Source organism: Felis catus, chromosome A3, assembly GCF_018350175.1.
Source record: "Felis catus isolate Fca126 chromosome A3, F.catus_Fca126_mat1.0, whole genome shotgun sequence".
NCBI classification, from domain to species: Eukaryota; Metazoa; Chordata; class Mammalia; order Carnivora; family Felidae; genus Felis; species Felis catus.
Genome location: NC_058370.1, coordinates 7020697 through 7033173, shown reverse-complemented (window position 1 = coordinate 7033173; position 12477 = coordinate 7020697). Strand labels below are relative to the sequence as shown.

Here is a 12477-nt window from a genome sequence, read left to right as displayed (position 1 = left end):
TGAGTCAGCATTGGTAACTACCACGAACACTGATTTTGTGTAGATGTGTGGGTGCAAACACAGACATGCCCTGCAATGTGCCCGTAACTGATTAATCGATGGCTTCATGTCTCTATTCATCTATCCCTGGACCAGCACTGAACCACCTCTGCCAACGCCGTTTGGTGGGTGAGAAATCAACTTTTGTCTCACAGATCCATAGTATTTTGAGACCTCCTTGTTACAGCAGCATGAAACGTACCCTAAGTAAAACACGAATCTTCAGACAACATGAACTTGTTTACCTCACGGCACCTTACTCCTGGTCATCACAAGGCCTTCTGATCTTTAGTAAAACTTTTCTACATCACAAGTGCTTGTGTGATTTCAGACATGTCTGTGAAACCAGACGGCAGGCTGCACTACCCATCTCGGTAGGACCCAGTATGGGGATAGAGGCACCTGCCATGCTAGTGAGCGCTCACAGTCAGGATCGCCCATGGGTCTGCCCCAGCCTGTCCTGTTCTCTACGGTCAAGTTCAAAAATATCCAGGTAAGAATTTGGATGTCTACAAGGGTTGAAATAAAGATTTCAGCCACCCCAGTAGATTGAATTATATGAAGTTGCTGATATCCAATCAGACTAAAGATCTTGATCACTGATTTCACTCTGACAGAGAGCAAGGTACTGTTGTGCCCCTCAGGCAACCGGTTCAGAGTAAATTCCGACCCTCCAGTAATCAGATCTGCTGGGCCACCAACATAGGTGAAATTTATTGACCATGTCCTCTTTTTCTTTGTGCGCCCGGTACATAAGACAAAACCAAGAACACACTAGGCACTCAATAAATGTTTCATTCATTAATTAAATAAGTAATGGTGGACTTCACAAACCCAGAAGGATTCAAGAAAAGAAAGACAAATAATTCACAAGGAATTTGTAGAACCCGTGTAAGCACTGGGGATTTGGATGAGGATGTACAGAGGGGGCTTGGATTACATGACTTTTAAGTCATACCTTACATGGGAACCTTTGGTTAATGTCAAAACTGAACATCTAGAATGCATCACCTAAAAGGTTTCATTTGTAAACTTAAAAGACCATGAAGGTAACAGCCTTATAATTCTAGAACGCCTAGTTAAAACCAGGTCTGTTCAGCAAAAGTCTGCTGTAAACCAGTGTTCTTTCCGATTATTCCTTTTATCTATTTTCTGGCTTATCGTGAAGTTGATTAATTTCACTGTGATGGTGAAAAGAAGTAATCATCAACACATCTAAATATTACCTTGTTGCTGTCCTCACAGCTTTCTCAGAACTTACTATGGGGTTATAGGATAATCCAGATGCTATCAGCGGTAAATTAGAACAGAAATAAACAACGGTCAACCTGCTTCCTTACTCTTTGGAGAAGACAGAAAATAAGATAGGTATACAAGTAAAAAGGAATGGGGTGAGCTGTGTGGATAGAGCATTCCAGGAAGAATAAATGGCTTTTTTTCTAGGAACCTGAGTTGTAGGTTACAGGATCAGGGAGAAGGCCATGTCGCTGGATCAGAAGGAAGGGACAGGAAGGCACTCAAGCCACAGAACAGGCTATTAGCCTCTCTAAGGACCGTGGGTTTTTCTGTGAGATGGAAAGTTATTGTTTAAGACCCAAAAATTATTCCACCTACTTCCTAGTCAGGAAAGGAAACATATGTCTGAGTGAGAGATTAAGGGAAAGAGAAAGACAGCAAATACGATGGATGAAAGTCGGAAAAAGGTTGTCTTGACAGCATAATCGTTGCTTTGCCATTTTCCTCTTTTTGCTTATTTTCACCCAACTAAAATTTCAATGCCCAAGTTTTTCCATGAGTTTACTCATTTCCTTTTAGTTCTTTATTACAATCAAGTGACTTAACGTGTTAAGGGCATAGGATGGTAAAAATAACAGAGAAAGAATGGTTTTTTTTTTTTTTTAAATATGGTGCTGTGTTTGGACTTACTCATTTGGGTTCATCTTCATTATAGTTTTCTGGCAAGAAGTTAAATACCTCTGAGTGAAAAAAGGAAGGCATATTTGAATAAAACACATCGGACAAGGGTGGTTCAACAGATTATTATTTCTACGTGTGGTCAACACAGGAAACCGAAGTCCCCACTCTCAGCAATCGATTTTTTTAACCTTTCGAGGAAATTCTCCTATAGAAGAGACTAATTATATATAATCAGATTTAATTATGTTAAATGGAATGAGAGGCCATATCCTTGCCAATTACCCCAGCAAGTTGCTTGCCTGGCCTTTTTGAGTGCGTCAGCAAGAATGCCAACAGCGGCAGAGAAGAATCCCATTCGAGGCCATTTCTCAGATAAAAAGGAAGATATAATGATCCTTTGAGTTGAAGACAAATATGACAAAGAATCCCTCTTAAATCTCTGTCGGCTGTTTTCCTTCCAGATTAGTGAAAAGACAGGGAAATGTCCCTCATAATCTCGCATTCAGATTCTAGACCTGGGAATACCTTCCTGGAATTCACGCATCAGGAGACACTCCCTAATGCAACCGGTGAGAATCTGAATTGTTCCAGGGCCTAGAAATTAGGTTCCTTTTTCCCTACAAATTCATGGGCAGAGAGAGATCTTTCCGAGTTAGGCTTCAGGTGCAAAGTAAAAAGATTGGGAAGGTCACCTTCAACCTTGTTCTAGAATTCTAAGACGGTTACCATTAAAGATTATGAAACTAAGATCCCGGTAACTTGGAGACGCCGTGGATGGCGACCTCAAATAGCCGGAGAGAGTAGATGGCCAAATGGAGAGGCCATGGTGAAGGGAATAAGCCAGGCGTCACCAGGGTTCACAGCTTCCCTCAGTGTCGGGGTGGGGGAGGAGGGGTGGAGACAGTCCAGGATCCCACACGTGGGTGGGTTACACAGGTGGTTCCCAAGTCTGGCCGGTCTCAGAATCAATTGTGAGTTTTTATCTGTTTTCTTTTTAAATGCAGTGCCGTGGAATCTGAAATCAGAATCTCCAGGAGCAGATCCCTGAAATCTATTATTTTAAAAGCTCTCGAGGGAGCCTGACGTCGCTGGCCCTAAGCCAAACTCAGAATCCATCACGCGTCCACTGAGCAGCCCTGGAACACTCTGGGCTGCTCTAAGTCTCAGCTACACAGTGGAGGTTTGGGCTGAGGTTGGGGTTAAGTTCTCTGGGCCTGTCCTCATGACGGTTACATTTTCTATCCCTTGGATTCTGAGATCTGATGGTTCCGTATTTACAATGATAAGAAAACATTTTCTACAGTAAAATATAACCAAGTAATGAAGGGAGAGTCATAACTAATATTAAGTACCACGTTGCCAAAGTTCAGATCCTACATTAAATAGGCAATATTTGGGGGCACCTGGGTGGCTCAGTCAGTTAAGCATCCAACTGTGGCTCAGGTCATGATCTCGCCATTTCTGAGTTTGAGCCGCGCAGGCTCTGTGCTGACAGCTGGGAGCCTGGAGCCTGCTTCGGATTCTGTGCTTCTCTCTCTCTCTCTGCCCCTCCCCCACTCGTGCTCTGTCTCTCTCTCTCTCTCTCTTAAAAGTTAATAAGCGTTAAAAAACATAGGCAATATTTCATTTAATTCTTACACCAATCCACTTACAGATGAAGAAACATAGCATTACAGAGTTGAAATATATGACGTACCCCCAAGGTAAGTGGGAAGGCATAAGGCAAGAGGAAAGGGTAAGAAATAACAGAGATGGGACCCTCTTCTAGATCTGCGTGACCTTAGAACCTGAGATCTCAACTCCAGTGCTCCTCCTCAGATACATATGCACGCATCCGTGTACACGATGAAATACGCATGTTAGTGGAATTCGTGCAGTACGTACAGATTTAGCCAGCAGGCTTGAAAACATCCTCTGCTTCTAATTGGTCCGAGATGAACAGCAGCTAAAAAAAAATTGGTACTGTTTTTACAGTGTCATACACCAGAAGGGGAGAAACTCTTTGGATTTCCTACCATATGCCAGATGGCTACATACATTATCACTTAATTTAATTATTGCAGCAAACAAGGATCATCATAAACCCCATTTAGTAGTGAGGAAGCTATAGCCTAGGAGGCCACACAAAGTCCCACATGACAGAGCCCAAGAATGTGGGATGCAGGGCTCTCTGGTTCTAAACGTGTCACGCACTTTTTAGCGCATCAACCTGGGAACCACATAGCAAGTTCCTGATCAGAAATGTCGGGCGCTGCCTGGGTGGCTCAGTTGGTTGAGCTTCTGACTCTTGACTTCGACTCAGGTCATGATCTTACAGTTCATGGGATCGAGTCTCGTGTCCTGCTCTGCTCTAACAGCGTGGAGCCTGCTTGGGATTCTCCCTCTCCCTCTCTCTGCCCCTCCCCTGCTCATGCACACGTACTCTCTCTCTCTCTCTCTCTCTCTCTCAAAACAAATAAACATTTAATAAAAAAAAAAAAAAGAAACAATGGGTTCATGTCTTGGCTCTGTTGCGATTTATTAGCTGTGTGACTTTTAGTTTTAATTCAACTGTAGATTTCCTCATCTATAAAAGAGAAATAATAGTAACAACCACCTCAAAGGTTTACCGTGAGTTTTAAATACATTAGCGTACGTGAAGCAGTCAGCGAAGTGTCTATCGTTTCAGTGAATGCTAGTTACTATCACTATGGTTAATTTTAATAGTCCTTGTGGATAATATCTACTATCCGACCTTTGAAAATGGAGGTGTTAGAGATGGGAAACGGTAGGAGGTGAGAAATTCAGGAGGATTTGGCAAGGATATTCCCTAGGAAGTGAAGCAAAAGCCGCAAGCTAAGCAAATAGCTAAGACAATTTTTGGAGAGGCAAGGGAGAATTTTAGAAACGAATCTGTACTACATTTTTTTTTAAATTTCTTTCCCTTTTTTTTACCCACTGCTGCAACCCATGTTATGGAGTGCGGACTATATGACAGACACTCTTCTGCATATTAGGGATTCAGGGTGAACAAGACAAATGAGATTCCATCCCAGAAGAAACTTACGTGTTAGAGAAGGAGAACATCAGTAAGTGAATAAGTAAACAAATGTGCTAGTTTCAGTTAGTGATGGGGCTATGGAGGACATTTTTCAAAGCGCAACAGAGAAAGGCTTTGGGAAAAGCGACAGAATCAGGAAAGCCAAGACCTCATCGAGAAGCTAGGGTCTGAAGGACAAGGAGGAGCCTGACGTGTGACTAGCTGGGGACAGAGCCAGTGGAACAGAGGGAGCTTAGCCTATTTGAGAAAAGGTAAAAAGGCCAGTGTGATCAGGTCCAAGGGGTGACCAGGGTTCAGACCTTCTAGAGCCACAGAGGTGGAATGACTGCCTTAGGTCAGGTTTGTGGGGACACAGACCGAGACAGAGGCTTGTTTGGAGGAAACGCTTGAAGGCAGCAGGCTTGGGGGACGTGGGAAGCAACACTGAGCACAGGGGAAAGCTCAGGTACCGTGAGGCCGCAACAGAGGCCTCAGCAGACCCCTCTGCCACTCTGAGCTGGGATGTTCTGGCTGTGTTTTCCTCCCCTGGGTCAGTGAGTCTGGAAACTCTTCCACCGGCCAGCTATGCCCCGGGGACGGGAACTTGTGCAACGCAGTTCTCTTGGAACAAAGGCAGCGTGCAGATTAGATATCAGCTGAAGCTGTGGGCCGCCCACACTCCCAGCAGCTGGAGAAGTGGCCTCTCAGTCCTGGAAGAGGGATCTGAGTGACACTGTGGCAGCCACTATGATGACCACACCAGTTATCATACAAACCGGGATAGATTTAAAACGGAATGAGGTTCAGGGGCACCTGGGTGGCTCAGTCGGTTGAGTGTCTGACTCTTAATTTCAGCGCAGGTCATGATCCCAGGGTCGTGGGACAGAGCCCCTCGTCAGGATCCATGCCCAGCACATCTCAGTCCCTCTCCCTTGCTCATTCTTTCTCTCTCAAAATAAAAAATAATTTTTAGGGGCACCTGGGTGGCTCAGTAGGTTAAGCATCAGCTCAAGTCATCATCTCACGGCTCGTGAGTTCAAGCCCCATGTCAGGCTCTGTGCTGACAGCTCAAAGCCTGCATCCTGCTTCGGATTCTGTGTCTCCCTCTCTCTCTGCCCCTTTCCCACTCACGTTCTGTCTCTTTCTCTTAAAAACGAAATCAACATTAGGGGTGCCTGGGTGGCTCAGTCAGTTGAGCGTCCGACTTCGGCTCGGGTCATGATCTCACAGTTCATGAATTGAAGCCCCACGTCGGGCTCTGTGCTGACGGCTCAGAGCCTGGAGCCTGCTTCCAATTCTGTCTCCCTCTCTCTCTGCCCCTCCCCTGCTCACATGCTCTCTCTCTCTCAAAAATAAAGATTAAAAAAATTTTTTTAATAATAAAAAAATAAAAATAAATATATCAACATCAAATAATAATTTTTTAAAAAGCGAATGGGGTTCTTATTCACAATCAAGCAGGGGAAATAGGCATTGACCAAGAGTATCCTAGGTAAACTGAGGCATACATTCACGCAATCATAGAAAAGAGTAAGCAGTCCGGATTTTGTTGTACACGTGCAAAAGCTGTGGGAGCCCAGGTACATCGTCGGCCTCACAACACGCGACTGAGCCTCAAACCCACGCCCTCTAAAGACCTAGCTGCAGGTGTCTCAAAAAGAAAATCATTTCCCCCAGAACTCCGGGGCTGCTGTCGTCAGCACCTTCTCCGGCCTCTCTCCTGGCAGGGCTTTCCCAGGAATTACCGCTTCCACAGCCCTGATTGCCTCGATGCCTCCAGTATTGAGTATCAGTCCTGTAGTGGGTCTTGCAACCACTAAACGGATTTAGAGATGAAATGGAAACAGTATAGTATCAGCAGAGATGTTAAAATGACATATTCGGTGCCATGAAAGGAAAGCAAATAAAAGCTTTGAATTCCTGGAGGAGACTGAGATCCAAGGATGGAGAAATGGGGGCTCCCCACGGCTGGGGGGCCTGCGGAGAGCAACTCCACCAATGCCGGGACTGAGCTCCGGGCCAGAATTCACTCATGGCTGCCATGGATTTGCAAACAGGACATCAGCCTCTAACTTAAAGGTGGCGACCCTTCTAGTTGGGGATGTGAGCAACAAACCACACTAGAATAGAACATCTATGACTTTATCACCAACAGAGGTCAACTGTAAGTTCATATCCTAACATAGTTCTTTCAGATGCCTCAAAATAGCTTTTACCCTCATCACTAGTTTTTAATGACAATACTTAGATCTATCACCAAGATCTTGTTTTCCAGTGTGCTAATAAAGAAATTCATTACATATCCCACTATACTAGAAATGGGCTTGTTTAAATATGTTGACAATTCTATTTTAATATTATTGATTTTTGCATGTGACCCAATGTAGCTCTGGCATGCACTTAAAACCTGTCTTGTGAGAGGGTATCCATTGATTTCACCAGACCACCTAATGGGTCCGTGGAGAACATATGGGTCAGAGCGCCATCCTATTCTCCCAGAGTTGGTGATGTTCACATACTAGCGGGAATGGTCCTCGGTCCACAAATACAAGTAGACAAACGTGATTAGATTTCTTTTGTTTTCTTTCAACCAAACGTTGGGGTTGCCTACAGTATAAATCTGTAGAGGCAGTTTTGCATAAATCTGTCACCTGTAATATAATCAAGGTGGGGGATAGGAATGTGCAGTAGCTGGTAATATAGTTCTACTCGTACAAGATTCATTTTATTTTCTCTTAAAGTTTATTTATTTATTTTGAGAGAGACAGAGACAATGCAAGCAGGGGAGGGGCAGAGAGAAGAGGAGAGAGAGAGAGAATCCCAAGCAGGTTTCACACTATCAGCATGGAGCCCAATGTGGGGCTTGAACCCATGAACCGTGACATCATGACCTGAGTTGAAACCAGGAGTTGACACTTAACGCTTATTAGGTGACTAATAAGACAGTCCATTGGGTCTCTCATATTCTTAGGTCTGGAGAATACAGAGTGACCTCCAACTAACTTAGGAAAGCATCAAGAAATATCTCTTAAAAGGCTGGCACCAGGAAATTGTGGTTATCCCAGGAGGAACTGGCCCCATCTAGTGAAATGACCATCATCATGTTCCCTTTGGGTGTTGTTACCCAAGACCTTCGGTGAGGGATAGCAGTTGCAGCTGTGTGTTACAGAGAACCAGTTGCAAATGTGCACTCTTTCAACGGAGATAACTCAATACTTCAACCATTTGAAATTCTTCACACCCCCTTAAAAGAATAAAGTCTACCTCTTCTATTATTATTATCCTATCATCACTAAAAAAAAGTCTTTCAGAATCAATTTAACACACTGCTCTTAAATATTCAAACTCTATCATCACACAACCCAAAACATGCCTTTGAAATAATCTTTTTATGACCATCAAGCATGCTAATGGCTTTCTAAAAGCAGCACATGTGGGTAGTATAATGAAATTCCCTTTCAGGGATTGAAGATTGTCCAGTCGTGTCCCCTGAAAATCAAATTAGATATCATCTTCCTGTTTCAAGGGCATGCAGTGGTTCTGGGGTCCTTCATATGCTAAAGTATCATGGCCCTAGTTGGCCTGAGATTGTCCCAGTTACCACTCTTGCCCTAGTACACTGCCCCCTTTCACCTTCAAATGTGTTTTGGTTTGGATGATGAATTTCATGGTCACCCTGGCCATCAGTCCATGCAGGTTATGCTAGATGCCCCCTCCCGATCTGCCTGGGCCATCTAGAGGTAGGGGCTCGGCTATTCCTGTGCCAATCCCAGGGAAAGCCATCTCCCCAGAGGCTTTGACACCTGCACAGGACTCTGCCACCAAGTTCTAAAAGGGTTCCTGTTTTCTTTGCTGGCTGCATTGCACAATGTCTCCTAACTCTTCTCTATAGGCCCTGGATTCCCATCCAAGGATGAATGTTTTAGTACAAGAAAGAAAGGAAAAAAATGGCGGATGGCTATGGGTTTCGAGCCCATGAAACACGGATTTCCACTGAGACAAAGAGACACAAAAAGACCTCTGGATGCACGAAGTTTAGGACTTTGGAAGGTGTCAAGAGAGATTACCAGATACCCTTTCAGTGGAATGCTGGAGCCTCTCCAGGTGGGGAGGGTCCACCTTCATTTTGAGCACGCTGTTTTACAAGTCTGTAGAAATAGAAGCTACTGTGTCGAAAACTGATAATAATGCAAATGTTGCTTGTCCATACACAAGCAGTCTGTCTAAAGAAGAGCAAATTTCCCTTCCTTTCTGTAGAAAAATCCAGAATCCACCTATTTGTAAATTTATGTCAGCATTCCTAATCTATAAAAGCAGGGTACTTTGAATTCTCCTTTGAAGCAATTGTAAAACTTTATTGATCTCTCATTAATGAGTTAAGTAAAATCTCGGGCAGGTGTTCATTTTATATCTGTACGGAAGTCGTGATTTTACCTTTTTTTTGGAAAATTATCCTTCAACACCTGGTTACCTGCTGGAAACAAATCAGCAGATAGAGGAAAATAAAGAGGGGAGACGCAAGTTAGTAGCTCAATAAAACACCGTGTTGCACCTGCTTATTCGTCCCCCTTTCCAGTCACACATACAGTTTAGGCATGATGGTGACATCTGCATGAGAAAGCCTTGAACCTGAAACTTGCATTATATCTCTTTACTTCTGGATTTTCTTTTCCGGTTCTTGAGGCTAATTCTTATACTTTAAACTCTGAACACAGCTCTCTGCAAATCTATAGATTCCTCCCTTGGTGGTTGACATTAGCATTTTCCCCAGAGAGTAACGGTGAAGACCATTTTTGTTCCTTTTGCATTGAAATGACAGGATTGAATAGAATTTGCATATGCATTCATCTGCCATGCTTGAACTAAAATATTACCCTTCAAAATCCCAATTCAACCAAATCTGAGTAGCTGTCCAAAATCCATGACTGAGCCTGTCAGTGCTCTTCTCAAATCATGTCCAAGACTCCCCCCTCTGTCCACAGAGTAGGTACTAACCCACTCATCTCGATGCATTCAAAGTCCAGCATCTGGCTTGGGCTCTCCTGTGACACAGCACTGCCCGTGGTACACAGAAGCCACACAAAGGATGTATTGTTTCCAAACTTAATGGGTGATTTTTGTGTCCTCCCCACCATGTTGTGCCCTCCACTATGTTAGTCCCTGTCTCTGCCCTCTGACCTTTTCCTCACTTCTCAAACTGAGCTCTGATTTACCTGACCATCTTTATCATCCTTTCCCTCCCCCCAGAACTTAATTTTAATCTCATAACACTGTAGCCATATCAGGAATACAATGCTTGGTCACAGTCAGGCTACAACGTTTGCAGGACTCCAGTGCAAAACAAAAATGTGGGGCCCCTTCTTCAAAATTATTAAGACTGTGAGGCCGGTTTAGCAGGACATTAAGAATTCTGACTTTAACTTCCCCTCTCTCAGACACAGCCAAAGTTTGGAAGACAGTGTTCTTTCTTACCAAAGCGAGCCATTAACTAAGTTTTGTCTCATCAGCAGGTTGTATTTCTGTTCCCCGGGGACCCAGCTATTGACAAGCTGCCACTTCCTTTGGGAAGTCTTCCAGTTTAGTCCCAAGAGTAAGAAATCACTTCAAGGAAGTCCTAGCTTAGATCCCAGCTATGATCAGGCATCATAGTGTTTCTTGGAGTTGAGCTATAGGTGAGCATATCTGAACTAGGCTGGGCACCCTGAGGGCTGGAGACCTGTATCATAGGTTTGTACCTTCTTCAGTATGTCTGACCCATATCGGGTACTTAATACTGAAATAGGAGAGATGCTTAAGAAGCAATGAAGAGAAATAATATATCATGGGAGTCAAGACCTATAAAAAAAATTGTGCTTCACTGGAGAACATTGTAATGTCTACAGCAAATACATCTGGGTTCCCTAACTCTGAATCTATGGGAATTATTTACAGATCTGTAAATTGGAGATCACAAATGGCAGTGCAAATAAATCCCATGTATAGACATTCAACTATGTCCAGTAAACGTCCAATGACCTCCTACTGCAGAAAAATCAAGTGTGACCTCCGTTTGCACCCTTGTTTCAAAATTCCTGATCTATAAATGCCTGGGATTTCTATTTTTCTTTAAATCAGTTATAATATCTACCTGGTTCCCTCATTTCATTAATGAGTTCAATCAACTTTTTAATACGCATACTTTCTTCTCTGTATGAAAATCATGACTGCATCTTTTTAAAATTATCCTTTAACATGGACTCTAACAAAACAAAATAAAACAAAACTGAACTTGTGGCTACAAAGAACAGATTGGTGGTTGCCAGAGGTGGGAGTTGGGGGCTGGGAGGAATGGTTGAAGGTGGTCAAAAAGTACGAACTTCCAGTTAGAAAATAAATAAGTTCTTGGAGGTACCATACAGCTTACTGGCTGTAGTTAATAGTACCATATTGTATATTCGAAAGTTGCTAAGAAAGTAAATCTTAAAAGTTCTCATCACAAGAAAAGAAATGTAACTAAGTGAGGTGATGAATGTTCACTAACCTTACCATGGTGATCATGTCACAATATGTACACATATCACCCAGTTATGTTGGACACCTTAAGATACACAGTGTGGGGTGTCAATTGTATCTCAGTAAAAATGGGAAGATAAATAATAAAATAAAACTATCCTTTAACAAGGTCTAATTCTGTTACAACAAATATTTGTTTTTCTTTAAGTTTATTTTATTTATTTTGAGAGAGAGAGAGAGAGAGAAAGCAGGAGAGGGGCAGAGAGAGAGAAAGAGAGAATCCCAAGCAGGCTCCATGCTGTCAGCACAGAACCCAGTGTGGGGCTCGATCCCACAAACCGTGAAATCATGGCCTGAGCCAGTATCAAGAGTCAGATGCTTAACAGACTGAGCCACCCAGGTGCACCAACAAATATATGGATTTTTAAAGGAAAGAAAGAAGGGAGGGAGGAAGGAGAGGGATCCAGATGGCCTTTCTATATGTTCCCTTCAGCTTGAGTAAACTTGAGTCATTTCTTCCCAAACATAGTGCCCCCAAACCCCCTCCCCTTTGTAAGAGAATTTACTTTAGAACATTTGCAATTGTAAATTCTGTCTCTGTCCCTTTAAGATGTAAATCATCTCCCAGCTCCTTGCCAGTTTTACATTCCAGGAATGGCTCTCTCAAGGAAGGACCTGGAAGCCATCCCTCTGAAATGCAATCATCAAGAATGATGGGCTGAGTGGGATAAACCGGTCACAGAAGGACAAATACTGTAATGATTCCTCTTAGAGGAGGTATCTAGGACAGTCAAAGTCACGGAAGCAGGGGGTAGAATGGTGGCAGCCAGGGGCAGGGGGCAGAGAGACACGAAGGGTTGCTGTTCAATAAGTATAAAGTTTTAGTTATGTAAGATGAGTAACTTTTACAGATCTGATGTACAACATTTTGCCTATAGTTAGCAATGCTTTTTTATGCACTTAAAATTTTAGGATAGCTCATATTAATTGTTCTTTTCAGAATTAAGGAA

General features: G+C 43.2%; 1 protein-coding gene across 1 annotated transcript in view; it reads right to left on the bottom strand.

Annotated features, from left to right (window-relative positions):
• Positions 1-3597: 3597 nt before the first annotated feature.
• Positions 3598-12477, bottom strand: part of CBLN4 (cerebellin 4 precursor) — a 219608-nt gene continuing 210728 nt past the window's right edge. The window contains exon 6 of the transcript XR_006595038.1: positions 3598-3901. The gene's annotated coding sequence lies outside the window, so the exon portion shown is untranslated. The remainder of the gene's footprint in view (positions 3902-12477) is intronic.